Below are 12944 nucleotides of genomic sequence, written 5' to 3' on the forward strand. Positions count from 1 at the left end.
AATGGAGTGGAATGGAAAGGAATGGAATGGAATGTAGTTGATTGGAGTGGAGTGGAGCAGAATGGAATGGAATGACATGGAATGTAATGGAGTGGAGTGGAGTTGAATGGAAAGAAATGGAGAGGAGTGGAATGGAATGGAGTGGAGTGGAAGGGAATGGAATAGAGTGGCAAGGAATGGAGTGGAGTGGAGTGTAGTGGAGTGAAGTGGAATTTAGTTGACTGGAATGGATTGAAATACAATGGAGTGGAGTGGCGTGCAGGGGAATGGAATGGAATGGAGTGGAGTGGAGTGGAGAGAATTGGAATGCAGTGCAATGAAGTTTAATGGAGTGGAATGGACTGGAGTGGAATGTAGTGGAATTGAATGGAATGGAATGGAGTAGAGTGCAATGGAAAGCAGTGCAGTGGAGTGAAGTGGAGTTCAGTGCAGAGGAGTGGAATGGAGTGGAGTGGAGTAGAGTGGAATGGAATGGAGTGGAGTGGAGTGGATAGGAATGGAATGGAGTGAAATGGAATGGAAAAGAATGTAGTGGAATGGAATGTAGTGGAGTGAAAAGGAGTGGAATGGAAAAGAGTGGAGTGGAGCAGAGTGGAATGGAATGGAGTGGAATGGAGTGGAGTGGAGTGCAGTGGAGAGGACTGCAGTGGATTGGATTGGAATGTAATGGAGGTGACTCTAATGGAATAGAAAGGATTGGAGTGGATTGGAGTTGAATGGTTTGGAGTGGATAGGAATGGAGTTGAATTGAAGGGAATGGAATGCAGTGGAGTGGATTGGAGTGGAGTGGATTGGATTAGATAAGAATGGAATGTAGTGGAGTGGAATGTAGTGGAGTTGAGTGGAATGGAGTGGAAGGGAGTGGAATGGAATGGAAGGGAATGGAATATTGTGGAGTGGAATGGAATGGAAAGGAATGGAGTGGAATTGAGTGGAGTGGAGTGGAATGGAATGGAATGGAATGCAGTGGAATAGAATGGAATGGAGAGAAGTGGTATGGAATGACATGGAATATAGTTGAGTGTAGTGTAGTGGAGTGAATTGGAGTGGAATGGAGTGCAGTGTACTGGGATGGAGTGGAATGGAATGGAATGGAGTTGGGTGGAGTGTAATGGAATGGAGTGGAGTGGAATGGAATGCAATACAGCGAAAAGGAAGGGAATGGAATGGAGTGGCTTGGAGTGCAGTGGAGTGGAGTAGTGTGGAGTGGAATGTATTTGAATGGATTGTAGTGGAATGGAAAGAAATGGAGTGGAATGTAGTGGAATGGAAAGAAATGTAGTGGAATGTAATGGAATGGAGTGGAGTGGAGTGTTTTGGTGTGAAGTGGAATGGAGTGAAGTGGAGTGGAATGGAAAGGAAAGTAATGGAGTTTAGAGGAGTGGAACGGAGTGTAATGCAATGGAAAGGAGTGGAGAGGAAAGGAGTGGAGTGGACTGGATTCCTGTGGAAAGGAATTGAGTGGTATTATATGGAATGGAGTGGAGTTGAGTGGAAAGGAACGGAGTGGAGTGGAAAGGATTGCAATGGAAAGGAGTGGTGTGCAGTGGAATGGAACAGAGTGGAATGGAGTGTACTGGAATTCAGTGGAATTGAGGTACATGGTGGGGAATGGAATGGAGGGGAATGGTATGGAATGGAATGGAGTAGATAGGAATGGAATTGAGTGGAGTGGAGTGCAATGGAATGGAATGGAGTGGAGTGTGGTGAAGTGGAATGGAGTGGAATGGAGTGGAGTGGAGTGGAGTGAAATGGGAAGAAGGGGAGTGGAATGGATTGGAATGGAATGCAGTGGAGTGCAGTGGAATGGAATGGAAAGCAGTGGAATAGAGTGGAATGGAATGGAGTGGAATGGAATGAAATGGAATGGAATGGAGAGGAGTGAAGTAGAATAGAATGGAGAGGAATGGAATGGAAAGGAATGAAGTAGGATGTAATGGAGTGGAGTGGAGTCGAATGGAATGGAGGCGAGAGGAGTGGAGTGGAATACAATGGAATGGAAAGGAGAAAAATGGAGTGGAATGGAATGCAGTGGAATGGAGTGGAATGGAGTCGAATGGAATGGAGGGGAGAGGAGTGGAGTGGAATACAATGGAATGGAATGGAGAAAAATGGAGTGGAATGGAATGCAGTGGAATGGAATGGAATGGAGTTGAGTGCAGTGGAAAAAGATTGCAGAAGAATGGAATGGAATGGAGTGGAATGGATTCAAATGGAATGGAGTGGAATGGAATGTAGTGGAATGGAACTGAATATGATGGAATGGAGTGGAAAGGAGTGGAATGCAAAGGAATGCAATGGAAAGGAATGGAATGGAAAGGAATGGAATGGAATGGAATGGAATGCAGAGGAGTGGAGTGGAATGCAGTGGAGTGGAAAGGAGTGGAGTCTAGTTGAATGGAAAGAAAGGGGTGAAGTGGAATGGTGTGGAGGGGAGTGAAAAGGAGTGGGATGGAATGGAATGGGGTGGAGTGGAGTGGGGTGGAATGGTATACATTGGGTGGAGGGAAATGGAATGGAATACAATGGACTGGAGTGGATGCAGTGGAATGGAGTGGAGTGGAGTGGACTGGAATGAAGAGGAATGGAGTGGATTGGAGTGGATTGGAGTGGAATGGACTGGAGTGGAATGTAGTGGAATGGAATGGAAAGGAATGGAAAGGAGTGGAATGGAAAGGAATCGAGTGGAAGGAGTGGAGTTTAGTGGAGTGGAATGGATTGGAGTGGAGTGGAGTGGAAGGGAATGGAGTACAGTTCAGTGGAATGGAATGGAATGGAGTGAAATGGAATGGAAAGGAATGTAGTGGAATGGAATGGAGTGGAGTGGAATGGAGTGGAATGGAATGGAATGGCGAGGAGAGGAATGGAGTGGAGTGGATTGGAATCGGGTGGAAAGGAATGGAGTGGTACTAAATGAAATGGAGTGGAGTTGAGTGGAACTGAAAGGAGTGGAGTGGAATGGATTGCAATGGAATGGAGTGGAGTGCAGTGGAATGGAATAGAGTCGAATGGAGTGTACTGGAATTCAGTGGAATGGAGTGGAATGGTGTCGAGTGGAATGGAGTGGAATGGTATGGAATGGAATGGAGTAGACAGGAATGGAATGGAATGTAGTGGAGTGAAGCGGAATGGAATGGAGTGGAGTAGAGTGGTTTGCAGTGGAAGGGAGTGGAGTGGAATTGAGTGTAGTGAAGTGGAATGGAAAGAAGAGGAGTGGAAGGGATTAGAATGGAATGCAGTGGAGTCCAGTGGAATGGAATGGAAAGTAGTGGAGTGGAGTGGAGTGGACTGGAATGGAGTGGAATGGAGAAGAATAGAGTGGAGTGGAATGGAATGGAATGCAATGGAATGGATTGGAGTGGAATGTAGTGGAATAGAATGGACAGGAATGGAATGGAAAGGAATGCAGTAGAATGGAATGGAGTGGAGTGGATTTGAGTGGAATGGAGTGGAATGGAATGGAGGTTAGAGGAGCGTAGTGGAATACAACGGAATGGAATGAAGTTAAATGGAGTGGAATGGAATGGAGTGGAATGGGGTGGAGTGGAGAGGAGTGCAGTGGAAAGGATTGCAGACGAATGGAAGGGAATGGAATGGAATTGAGTGGAGTGGATTGGAATGGACTGGAATGTAGTGGAATGGAATGAAACAGGGTGGAATGGAATGGAATGTAGTGGAATGGAATGGAGTAGCATGGAATGGAGTGGAGTTGAATGGAAAGGAGTGGAATGGAAAGGAGTGGAATGGAATGGAATGGATTGGAATGCAGAGGATTGAAATGGAATGGAGTGGAAAGGAAAGAAGTGGAGTCTAGTTGAATGGTAAGGAATGAGGTGGAGTGGAATGGAGTGGAGTGGAGTGGAATGGAGTGGGAAGGAGTGCAGTGTAATGTATTGTCGTGGAGTGGAGTGAAGTGGGGTGGAAAGAAGTGGAATGTAATGGAGTGGAATGCATTAGCATACAATGGAGTGGAGTGGAGTGCAGTGGAATGGAATGGAGTGGAGTGGAGTGGACTGGAATGAAGTGGAATGGAGTGGATTGTGGTGGAATGGACTGGAGTGGAATGTAGTGGAATGGAATGGAAAAGAGTAGAGTGGAGAGGAATGGAGTGCAGTGGAATTGAGTGGAGTGGAGTGGAATGGAGTGCAGTGGAGTGGAATGGAATGCAGTGGAGTGGAGTGGAGTGGAATGGAATGGATTGGAGTGAAACGCAATGGAAAGGAATGTAGTGAAATGGAATGGAGTGGAGTGGAATGGAGTGGAATGGAATGGAGTGGAGTGGAGCGGATTGGAATGGAATGGAGTGGAGTGGAGCAGAGTGGAATGGAATGGAGTGGAGTGGAGCGGAGTGGAATGGAATGGAGTGGAGTGTAGTGTAACGGAATGGAGTGTAGTGGAGTGGAATGGAATGCAATGGAGTTAAATGTAGTGGAATAGAATGGAGTGGAATGGAGTGGATTGGAGTTGACTGCAGTGGAGAGGATTGCAGTGGAATAAAATGCAATGGAATAGAGTGGAGTGCAGTGAAATTGAATGGAATGGAACTCAATGGAGTGGAATGGAATGGAATGTATTGGGATGGAGTGGAATAGCATAGAATTGAGTGGAGTGCAGTGGAATGGAGTGGAGTGCAGAGTAAAGTAGTGGAATGGAATGGAATGGAATGGAATGCAGTGGAATGGAATGGAAAGGAATGCAGAGGAGTGGAGTGGAATGGCATGGAGATGAATGAAGTGGAGTGGAGTTGAATTGATTGCAACAGAGTGGAGTGGAATGGAGTGGAGTGGAGTGGACTGGAGTGGCGTGGAATGGAGTGGAGTGGAATGGATTGGAAAGGAAAGGAGTGGAGTCGAGTGTAGTGCAATGAAATAGAATGGAGTGGAGTGGACTGGAATAGAGTGGAACGGAGTGGAATGGACTGGAGAGTAATGTAGTGGATGGAATGGAATAGAGTGGAATGGAATGGAGTGGAGTGGAGTGAAGTGGAGTGTAGTTGAGTGGAGTGGAATTTAATGGAGTGGAATGAAGTGTAATGGAATAGAATGGAGTAGAGTTGAGGGGAATGGAATGGAATGGAGTCAAATGGAATGGAAAGGAATGCAGTGGAATGGAATGGAGTTGAGTGGAGTGGAGTGGAATGAAATGGAATGGAGAGGGATGGAGTAGAATGAAATGGAGTGTAATGGAGTGGAGTTGAGTGGAGTGGAGTGGAATGGGTTGGAGTGGATTGGAATGGAGTGTAGTGGAATGGAATGGGGTGGAATGGAATTGAGTAAAATGGAATGGAGTGGAGTGGAGTGGAATGAAGTGGATTGGAATGGAATGGAATGGAGGGGAATGCAATGGAATTAAATGGAGTGAATTGGATTTGAATGGAGTGGAGTGAGTAGGTATGGAGTTGAATGAAATGCAATGGATTGGAGTGGAGTGGATTCCAGTGGAGTGGATTCCAGTAGAGAAGAATGGAATGGAATGGAGTGGAATGGAATGGAATGGAACGGAATGGAATGGAGTGGAGTGGAATTTAGTGGAGTGGAGAGGAATGGACTGGAATGGAGGGGAGTGGAATGGAACTGAATGGAATGGACTGGGTTGGAGTGGAATGGAAAGGAACGGAATGCAGTGGAATAGAATGGAATGGAGAGAAGTGGAATGGAATGGCATGTAATATTGTAGAGTGTAGTGGAGTGGAGTGGATTGGAGAGGAATGGAGTGTAGTGGACTGGAATGGAGAGGAATGGAATGGAATGCAGTGGAATGGAATGGAATGGAGTGGAGTGGAGTGGAGTGGAGTGTAATGGAATGGAGTGGAGGGGAATGGAATGGAATGGAGTGGCGTGCATTGGAGTGGAATGGAGTGGAGTGGTGCGGTTTGGAGTGGAATGGAGTGGAGTGGAGTGGAATGTAATGGAATGGAGTGGAGTGGAATGGAATGGAATGGAATGGAGTGGAGTAGAGTGGAGTGGAGTGGAGTGGAGAGGTGCCGATTGGAATTGAGTGGATTGTAGTAGAATGCAGTGGAATGGAACGAAACGGAATGGAATGGAATGGAGTGGAATGCAATGGAATGTAGTGGAGTGAAATGGAGTGGAGTGTATTGGAATGCCGTTGAAAGGAATGCAGTGGTATTAAAAGGAATTTAGTGGAGTGGAGTGGAATGGAACGGAGTGGAGTGGAATGGATTGGAATGGATTAGAGTGGAGTGCTGTTTAATGGAATGGAGTGGAATGCAGTCTGCTGGAATTCAGTGGAATAGAGCAGAATGCTGTGGAACGGAATTGAGTGAAATAGAGTGGAATGGCATGGAAAAGAATGTAGTAGAGTGTAATTGAATGGAGTGGAGTGGATTCCAGTGGAGTGGAGTGGAGTGCAGTGGAATGGAGTGGATTGGAATGGAGTGGAGTGGAATTGAGTGGAGTGGAGTGGAATGGAAAGAAGTGTAGTAGAATGGATTGGAATGGAGTGGAGTGGAGTGGAATTCAGTGGAGATGAATGAAATTGAGTGAAGTGGAGTGGAGTGGAATGGAGTGGAATGAAATGGAATGGAATGGAGTGAAGTGGAATGTAGTTGAGTGTCATGGAATGGAGAGGAATGAAAGGAGAGGAAAGGAATGGAGTGGAGTGGAGTTGTATGGAATGGTGTAGAATGGAAAGGAGTGGAATGGAATGAAGTGGACTGGTATGGAGTGTAATGGAATGGAATAGAGTGGAAGGGAATGGATTGGAAAGGCATGGTGTGGAATGGAGTGGAATGGAGGGGAGTGGAGTGGAATGGAGTGGAGTGCAGTGGAATGGAGTGGATTGGAATGGAGTGGAGTGGAATTGAGTGGAGTGGAGTGGAATGGAAAGAAGTGTAGTAGAATGGATTAGAATGGAGTGGAGTGGAGTTCAGTGGAGATGAATGAAATTGAATGAAGTGAAGTGGAGTGGAATGGAGTGGAATGAAATGGAATGGAATGGAATGGAGTGAAGTGGAATGTAGTTGAGTGTCGTGGAATGGAGAGGAATGAAAGGAGAGGAAAGGAATGGAGTGGAGTGGAGTTGTATGGAATGGTGTAAAATGGAAAGGAGTGGAATGGAATGAAGTGGACTGGTATGGAGTGTAATGGAATGGAATAGAGTGGAAGGGAATGGAGTGGAAAGGCATGGTGTGGAATGGAGTGGAATGGAGGGGAGTGGAGTGTAATGGAATGGAATGTACTGGAATGGAGTGGAGTGGAATGGATGGAATGGATGGGTATTGAGTGGAGTGGAGTGGAATGGACTGGAATGGAGTGGAATGGAATGGCATGGAATGGAGTGGCACGGAAAGGAAACGAGTGGAATGGAATGGTATGGCATGGAATAGAATGGAGTGGAATGCAGTGGAGTGGAGTGGAATTCAGGGGAGTGGAATGGTGTGGAGTGGAGATGAATGGAAAGGAATGGAGTGGCATGGAATGGAGTGGAGTGGAAGTGGAATGGGTTGTAATGGCATGGAATGGATTGGAATGGATTGGAGTGGAGCGGAGTGGAGCGGAAAGTAATGGAATGGATTGGAATGGAATGGAGTGAAGTGCAGTGGAATGGAAAGGAATGGCGTGGAGGAGTTGAGTTGACTGCAATGGAGTGGAAGGGAGTGGAATGGAGTGGATTAGATTGGAGTGGAACTGAGGGGAATGGATTGGAGTGGAATGGAGTAGAGTGGAATGGAATGGAGTGGAATGAAGTGGAGTAGAGCTGAGTGGAGTGGAGTGGAGTGGAGTGGAATGGAATGGAATGGAATGGAGTGGATTGGAGTTGAATGCAGTGGAGTGGATAGGAATTGAGTTGAATGGAACGGAATGGAATGGAGTGGATTGGAGTGGAGTGGAGTGGACTGGAGTAGAGAATAATGGAAAGGAATGGAGTGAAATGAAACGGAATGGAATGGAATGGAATGGAGTGCAGTGGAATTTAGTGGAGTGGAGTGGATTGGAATGGAGGGGAGTGGAATGGAATGGAATGGAATGAGGTGGAGTGGAATGGAATGGAAAGGAACGCAGTGGAATAGAATGGAATGGAGAGAAGAGGAATGGAATAGCATGGAATATAGTGGAGTGGAATGGAGTGGAGTGGATAGGAGTGGATTGGAGAGGAATGGTGCGTAGTGTCCTGGAATGGAGTGGAATGGAATGGAATGCAGTGGAATGGAATGGATTGGAATGGAATGGAATGGAATGGAATGGAATGGAATGGAGTGGAGTGGAGTGGAGTGGAGTGTAATGGAATGGAGTGGAGTGGAATGGAATGGAATGGAATGGAATGGAGTGGAGTGGAATGGAATGGAATGGAGTGGAATGGAATGGAATGGAATGGAATGGAGTGGCTTGGAATGGAGTGGAATGGAGTGAAGAGGAGTGGTGTGGAGTGGAATGGAGTGGAGTGGAGTAGAATGGAATGAAATGGAGTGGAGTGGAGTGGAGTGGTGTGGAGTGGATTGGAATGGAGTGGAGTGGAGTGGAATGCAATGGAATGGAGGGGGTGGAATGGAATGGAGTGGATTGGAATGGAGTGGAATGGAATGTAGTAGTATTAAATGGAATGGAGTGGAGTGGATTGGATTGGAATGGAGTGGAGTGGAATGGATTGGAATGGAGTGGAGTGCAGTGGAATGGAATGGAGTGGAATGGAATGTACTGGTATTCAGTGGAATGGAGTGGAATTGTATAGAATGGAATGCAGTAGAGTGGAATGGAATGTAGTGGAGTGGAGTGGAGAGGAGTGGAATGGAGTGGAGTATAGTGGAGTGGAATGGAGTGGAGTGGAGTGGAATAGAAAGAAGTGGAGTGGGATTGAATGGAATGGAGTGGAGTGGAGTGAACTGGAATGGAGTGGAATGGATTGGAATGGACTGCAGAGGGATGGAGTGGAATGGAATTGAATTAAGTGGAGTGGATTGGAATGGAATGCAGAGGAATCGAATGGTACGGAATGAAGTGGAATGAAATGGAGTGCAGTGGAATGGAGTGGAATGGAATGGAGTGTTGTGTAACGGTTTGGAATGGAATGGAATGGAATGGAGTTAAGTGGAGTGAAATGGAATGGAGTGGAAGAGAGTCGAGTAGAATGCTGGGGAGAGGATTGAAGTGGAATGGAATAGAATGGAATTAAGTGGAGTGGAATGGAAAGGACTGGAATGGAGTGGAATGGAATGCAGTGTGGCAGAAAGGAATGGAATGTATTGGAATGGAGTTTAGTGGCTTGGAATGGAGTGAGGTGGAGTGGAATGGAGTGGAATGGAATGGAATGGAATGGAATGGAGTGGAATGGAATGCAGATGAGTGGAGTGGAATGGAGTGGAGTGGAATGGAAAGGAACGGAGTGGAGTGAAAAGGAGTGGAGTGGAGTGGAATGGAGTGGAAAGGAATGGTGAAATGTAATAAGAGATGAGATTGTGCTGCGGCACTCCAGCCTGTGTGATAGAGTGAGATCGTGTCAAAAGAAGAGAATGGAATGGAATGGAGTGGAATGGAATGAAATGTAATCAAATGGAATGGATTGGAAAGGTGAAATTAAATGTGAGCTGAGATTTTGCCACTGCACTCCAGCCTGTGTGAGAGAGTCAGATCGTGTGGTAAGAAAGAAATGGAATGGAATGGAGTGTACTGGAATGGAATGGAATAGAATGAAGTGTAGTGGAGACCAGTGGAGTGGATTGGAGTGCAGTGAAGTGGAATGATGTGGAGTGGAATTTGATGTAATGAAGTGGAATGGAGTTCAGTGGAGTAGAGTGGAGTGTAGTGGAGTGGAAAAGATTGGAATGGAATGGAATGGAATGGACAGGAGTGGAGTGGAGTGCAGTTGAAAGGAATGGAATGGAGTGGAAGAGGGTGAGGTGGAGTGGTATGAAATGCAATGGAATGGTAAAATGAAATGAGAGATGAGATTGTGCCAATGCACTCCAGCATGTGTGACAGAGTGAGATCCTGTCCAAAGAAAGGAATGGAATGGAATGGAGTGGAAGAAATGGAATGGAATTGAATGGAGTGGAGTGCAGTGGAGTAGAGTGGAGTAGAGTTGAATGGAGTGGAGTGGAGTGGAACGGGATTGAATGGAATTGAATGGAGTTGAGTGGAGTGGAGTGGAAGAGAAAGGAATGGAATGGGATGGAATGGAATGGAATGGAGTGGAGTGGAGTGGAGTGGAATGGAGTGGAATTGAATGGAATGGAATGGAGGGGAGAGAAGTGGATTTGAGTGTTCTGGAGTGGAATGGAATGTGATGGAGTGGAATGGAATGGAGTGAAGTGGAGTGGAAGGGAGTGGAATGGAATGGGTTGGATCAAATGGACTGGAGTGGTGTGGAGTGGAGTTGACTGGAGTGGAATGGAGTGGAATGGAATGGGACAGAATGGACTGGATTGGAGTGGAGTGGAATGGAGTGGAATGGAATCAGACGGAATGGACTGGATTGGAGTGGAGTGGAATGGAGTGGAATGGAATGCAATGGAATTGAATGGAAAGGAATGGAATGGAATGGAATGGTGCAATGAAATGTGACCTGAGATTGTGTCACATCACTCCAGCCTGGGAGACAGAGTTAGATCCTCTCAAAAGAAAGGAATTGAATGGAATGAAGTGGAATGGAAGAGAATGGAAAGGAATGGAGTGCGGTAGAGTGGAGTGGAATTCAGTGGAGTGGAGTTTAGTGGAATGGAGTGGAATGGAATGAGATGGAATGGAATGGAGTGGAGTGGAGGTGTGGAGTGGTATGTAGGGGAGTGGTGTTGAATGTAGTAGAATGGAATGGAGTAGAGTGGAGTGGAGTGGAGGGGAAAGGCAAGGAAACGAAAAGAGTGGAATGGAGTGTATTGGAGTGGAGTGGAACGCAGTGGAGGGGAGTGGAGTCGAATGGAATGGAAAGGAATGGAATGGAATGGAATGGAAGGGAATGGAAGAGAATGGTGAAATGAAATATGAGCTGAGACTGTGCCACTGCACTCCAGCAAGGATGACAGAGTGAGATACTTTCAAAAGCAAGGAATAGAATGGAATGGAGTGTAACAGAATGGAATGGAATGGAATGGAGTGGAATGGAGTGGAGTTGAGTGGAATGGAGTGCAATGGAATGGATTGGAGTGGAGTGGCTTGCAGTGGAGTGGAATGGATTACAATGGAATGGACTGGAGTGGAGTGGAGTTCAGTGGAAAGGAATAGAGTGGGGTGGAGTGGAGTGGAAAGGAATGTAGTGGAGTGGAGTGAAATGGAATGAAGTGGATTGGAGTGTAATGAAATGGATTGGAGTGTAATGGAATGGAGTGGAATGGAAAGGAGTGGAATGGAATGGAGTGCAATTGAATGGAGAGGAAGTGAGTGGAGTGGAATGGAATTGAATTAAGTGGAGTGGAATGGACTGGGAGGGGGTGGAGCTTAAGAGAGTGCAGTGGAGTTCAATGGAGTGGAGTGCAGTGGAATGTAATGCAGTGGTGTGGAGTGGAATGAAATGGAGTGGAGTAGAATGGAATGGAATTGAGTGGAGTGGTGCGGAGTGGACTGCAATAAAGTAGAGTGTAATGGAATGGGATGGATAAGAATGGAATGGAATGGAATGGAATGGAGTGGAGTGAAGTGGAATGGAGTGGAGTCGAATGAAGTAGAGGGGAATGGAATGGAATGGAGATGAATGGAATGAAATGGATTGGATTGGAATGGAAAGGAATGGAGAGGAGTGAAGTGGAATGGATTGGAGTGGAATGGAATGAATTGGAGTGGGGAGGAATGCAATGGAATGGAGTGGATTGGAATGGAGTGGAGTGGAATGGAGTGGAGTGGAGTACAGTGGAGATGAATGGAATGGATTGGAATGGAGTGGAGTGGAGTGGAGTGAAGTGGAATGAAAATGGAATGGAGTGGAGTGAGGTGGAATGGAAAGAAATGGAATTTAGAGGAATGGAATGGGGTGTAGTGCAGTGGAGTGTAATGGAGTGGAGTGGCATGGAGTGGAATGGCATGGAGTAGAATGGAGGGGAATGGAGTGGAATGGAGTGGAGAGGAGAGGAATGGAGTGGAATTGAATGGGATGGAATTGGATCAAGTGCATTGTACTGGAGTGGAGTGGAGTGGAATGGACTGGAATGGAATACAATGGAATGGAATGTAGCAGAGTGTATTTTAGTGGAGTGGAGTGGGGTCGAATGATATGGAATAGAATGGAATGCAATGGAATGAAACAGAATGGTGAAATGAAATGTGAGCTGAGTTTGTTCCACTGCACTCCAGCCTGAGTGACTGAGTGATATCCTATCGAAAGAAAGGAATGGAATGGAATGGAGTGGAATGGAATGGAATGGAATGGAGTGGAATGGAATGGAATGGAATGGTGTGGAGGGGAGTGGAATGGAGTGGTGTGCAATGGAGTGGAATGGAATGGGATGAAATGGAGTGGAGTGGAGTTGAGTGGAGTGGAGTGGAATGGAATGGAATGGAAAGGAGTGGAACGAAGTGGAGTGGAGTGGAGTGGAATGGAGTGGAATGGAATAGGATGGAATGGAATGGTGTGGAGGGGAGTGGAGTGGAGTGGTGTGCAATGGAGTGAAATGGAATGGGATGAAATGGAGTGGAGTGGAGTTGAGTGGAGTGGAGTGGAATGGAATGGAATGGAAAGGAGTGGAATGAAGTGGAGTGGAGTGGTGTGGAGTGGAATCTAATGGTGTGGAGTGGAATCTAATGGTATGGTGTGGAATGGAATGGAATGCAACAAAATGGAATGGTGAATTGAAATGTGAGCTGAGATTGTGCCACTGCACTCCAGCCTGGGTGAAAGAGAGATCCTGTAGAAAGAAACGAATGGAATGGAATGGAGTGGAATGGTATGGAACGGAATTGCATGGAGTGAAGTGGATTGCATTGGAGTGTAGTGGATTGGAGTGGAGTGGTGTGGAGTGGACTGGAATGAGGTGGAAAGAAATATGACGAGTGGGAATG

Source organism: Pongo pygmaeus, chromosome 14 (assembly GCF_028885625.2).
Source record: "Pongo pygmaeus isolate AG05252 chromosome 14, NHGRI_mPonPyg2-v2.0_pri, whole genome shotgun sequence".
NCBI classification, from domain to species: Eukaryota; Metazoa; Chordata; class Mammalia; order Primates; family Hominidae; genus Pongo; species Pongo pygmaeus.